We start from the raw sequence: 4,368 nt of genomic DNA, 5'->3' as shown, positions 1-4,368 counted from the left end.
TGACTTAGCTTTTACTAAAACCCAACCGTCGGTCCCTAGTAACTTTTTGGCAGTACCGAACTCCCTGATTAACAATCATGATTTAGCAGGCAAGCGAAAAAGAAACACCCCGTCGAAGAGACCGGACTCAAATGCAGGAGGCCCATCGTCGCGTTACATACCAACAGGAGGAAAGGCAGATAAAAGGAGGAGAACCAACACCCCGAACACGAAAGGTTCAAAATCCTCGCTTAATAATTTAGATTCATCGCTAGAGTTAGACTTTTGGGATAAAGTGATTGACGATTACTTGGGTACGGACGCGGAAACTGTATGTAATACGCAGACAACGACCACAATTCCAACGTGCACAAGCAATGACCCAGACAGCTCTCCGGAGAAGACATTGGAGACGCCAAAAACTCCAGTATCCATCTAACCCCGCTCAAGAAGAAATCCAGGTCCCCCTAAATTTTACGGAGACAGGCGTTATATTGACCAAGTGACGCTTTGAACGGAGACCATCAGTGTAGAAGACTCCGATGACGAACCTCTAATTACGTTCTCTAACTCAAAGAGCCCACGGACTCAGGCAATTTATTCTACGGCGTCCCCTTCAGATTACTTGACCTCAGTTGAAGATATACCTTGGCACCCAACACTGGTGGCGGAAACCACACAACCACACAAGGCCCCTCCTCAACAACCACTTCTCGATCAGCAAATGTCGCGAGTTTATCATCTCCATTGGTAGAAGTTGGTACGAACATTCAGGATGAGGAAGGCAGCGACATATCCTCAGGCATTGATGCAGATGCAAGGAGGGAGGCCGATAGCTTTCATGACAAATTTAACGCCACAATTTGAAACTCTAAAAACTTTTAAACTCGTACCATTATATTTCTTCTATTTGCTTGAGCTACTATCCAGTGGATTACCCATTTAATTAGTTAGTGATTTAGGTTAGTTTTTCTTATTTGTATAAATGCCACATAACCCCAATTAAACATATCATTTTGTACATTCACTGTAGATACCTGTGTAAACTTGTAGGTAGCCTGTATATATTACCATGTAATCACCTCCATTGTAATTTGTACTCTCTGTAATTTTCCATTGGTGCTAAACGCGGTTACTTTTTGTTTCAACTTTGGCCCTGGTGGAGTGAGGGGAGAATGGAGTATATGAGTGATATTGGCTACATCGAGGAGCAGGCAAATATAAATTTTTGTGCAGTGGGGAATGTTGTGATTTAGTATTTTAGTATGTTGTAACCTTGACCTTTAATGTTTAATCAAGTACCAGTTAAAGTACACTCTACGAAGTCCATTGGACTTCGAGTTACTAGTTGCTCTTTTTAGACTACAGTCAGTTTTAATTCACACATTACTTTTTATTCTGTTTTAATCTTAGTTAGATATCTTAGTTACCAGTGGTAAACCTATACTTTTATTATTTATATATTTGTACTGCCCATATGAAATCTAAGCAACGAATTTTGAGCTGTTCAGGTGGGGGGAGGGTTGCTCAGGTGGGGGGGGGGTGTTCAGGTGGGGGGGGGGTTGTGGGGAGGTTCATGTGGGGGGTTGTTCAGGTGGGGGGGGGGGGGGGGTGAAGGTGAGGGGGGGTTTAGTTGGGGAGGGGAGCAAAGGGGCAAACGTTATGGGGATTGAAGGTGAGCAAAGGGACAAACGTTGGGGGGGGAGGAGAGCTTAATGGAATCTTTTTTGCAATTTGAGTTTAGGTTTTGAAATGGATTAGGCCGTACACTAGATTTGCAAAATTTCCGCATAACTCATTTGATAAAGGCAGAAATTCTTGCAAAATTTTGCACGACGCGCAAAACAAAATAAAGTGGAAAAAAATCAATCTTAATGTGATTTCCTACTTATTATAAAAACCATTATAATGGATTCCAAGTGATAATAAAAAAAACATATATAATAATAAAAATAGATTTAAATCCATTTTTAGTCGAATTTTGTTGTCTGAACGTAACATGGGACTCGATTATATTTCGATTTGTTTTCACTTTTCTTAAATGCGGGATAAGAGAGTGTCAGATTTTGTAACCTGTTTCCAATCTCCTTAAGCGGACAACTTTGACCGAAACAAACCAAACAGCCTATGGTCCATTAACACGGCCATATTTCAAATTTGTGATTTCTCGATAAAGTTTCGAAAATGTTTCGATTTTGTGTTCCGCTATGTTTCGACAAAACTTTTGTTCGGGTAAATTCGACTGAAATAGTTTTCCCATATGTTTAAACCAAATTTTCGACTATGTTTCTACATTGTGTTTGATCGAAAGGGCTATTTTCGGAAACGCTGTTTTTGAACATGTCGAAACGTAAATAGAACACTTCAGCCTGGGAAGAGGTCCAATGCATTTGTTACCTCCGCGTAAACATCCCGACAATTTTTTTAAAACTCTCGTCTAATGGCTTTCCAGAGGAGGACGATATCATTTGCATCAAGACATCTTCAAACATCGCCTTCGGTTTCTGAAAAGGGGACAAATATAAACTTCATTTTCTTGAATTTGATAAGTTAAGCTATTGCTCAGATTATGTAAAGCAGCAGTAACTGTTGATTATCGTATCGGTTCTTACTGTTGCTAACAGTTAATTTTAAAAGATAGTTTAAAAGTTTTTGTATCAAAAGTGTCAAAAATGTTAACACCATTTAAGGACCAAAATGAAATTAAAAGTTTACGCTATCTTTTATAACTTTTATGACTCAGAAAACTTTTATTATTCAAAATTGAATTTGTCCCTTTTTTCACGAACCACAGTGATTGATGTTCGGGTCTGAAGTAAAGTTCCTCCCAATATCAAACATTTGGGAGCAGCAAAAACGATGAGAAAACGGAAACATTTTGATCAGCCTCTGTGCTCGCGTAATTGTGGGCACCTGTAAAGTGTGAGTTCACTTTCGTGAAAACTTAGCTTGAACAGCGAAAGCTAAGTTAACAAGACAGCTAGTAACAAACTCTGATTTCTTAGTGAAATTCTCATTATCAAAGTCAACAAGGAAACTAGGCATTCAAAACTATATGCATATATGCATATAGTTCCTGGTCAATAGTTTCATTTTTGATTTTTTATTTTTTAACGTGATTTTTTTAACGTTTCAGTATTCAAAAATTTGGAAAGAAAGCGAAAAAATATCAAAAAAAGTGAACATATCATGTTTAAACTATTTCAGTCGCAATTTGAACGATTATTTTAAAAAATCAGTTTTAAAAAAAATATTTGGAAATTTCTTGTTTCTTAAACAAATTTCGAGAGTCCAAAGCAATAAGATTATCTTTTATCAATGAAACATTTATTTAGGGCATGAAAAAATTGGCTATACACTGGAAGACAACATGTCGAAACAAAATTTAGCACTTCGAAGCATATATTTTTGACTTTTGTTTCAATTTTTGATTTTCTTTTTTTTTGTACTCTTTAAACAAAAAAAAGCAAGTTAAAACATAGTTAAAACCACATGTGAATCCACCTATGGTGCCCTACTATTTAAAAATAAGTCCAGAGATTGTTCCATAATTACCATCTGTGCAGTACATATCATCCCAGAGAAAACTAAAACGACGCAATATATCGGCCCAGAAGTGAAATTGAAAACTTCGCTATCAAAGCGACTAGTATCTTGGATGCTGTTATAGTGATCTTGCAAAATCTTTTTGCTATATTTTTTTGTAAATGCTACAAAAACTGTTGTTAAGCAGTTTATTCTTATCATTTTAGTATACATAATATTTTAAACTTTGCAAATTTCGTGCAAGACAATCATCTTTGATAAGCTGTACAACATCATTATCTGAAATTCCAATCGATTCTGAATCGATTACGGCGTTTTGGTTTTCTATGGGCTGATATCTTGCAAGAATCTCACTAAAACTTCCTAATATTAATTATACTAGAATGGTTAGATAAAAATGCTGAAAAGGTTTTTGCAGAAATTATCAAAAAAAATTAAAAGATAACTGTAGCATCATCCAAGATAACCATAGTTTTGATAAGGAAGCTTTTTAAAACACCTTTTTTGGAAAACAAGCAAATATTATGTCCCTGATTGCAAAAGTGTACAAAATGTACCGAACGACTACTAGTTCCACGGATCAATCTAGGATTCATTTCCATGGCTTTTATGGAATCATGTATGGCGTTGCATGGTTTCACAATTCTATCGCCTTATTTTGAAAAATTCAAAGAAAAAATATCAAATGGAAAAAAAACAGTAGATCGGCAAAATGTCGCAACATAGGAAAATACTAAATATTAGAAGAAAAAATTGGGTGGCGATTGGGCGAATATATATAAATGGATGACCACCCCCCCCCCCGTCGCTGATAAGTAAGCCACTTGCTATAAATTAAAGAAA

The sequence above is a fragment of the Symsagittifera roscoffensis genome, chromosome 8 (genome assembly GCF_963678635.1).
Source record: "Symsagittifera roscoffensis chromosome 8, txSymRosc1.1, whole genome shotgun sequence".
NCBI lineage: Eukaryota > Metazoa > Xenacoelomorpha > Acoela > Convolutidae > Symsagittifera > Symsagittifera roscoffensis.
Note: the sequence above shows the minus strand (reverse complement) of the source record.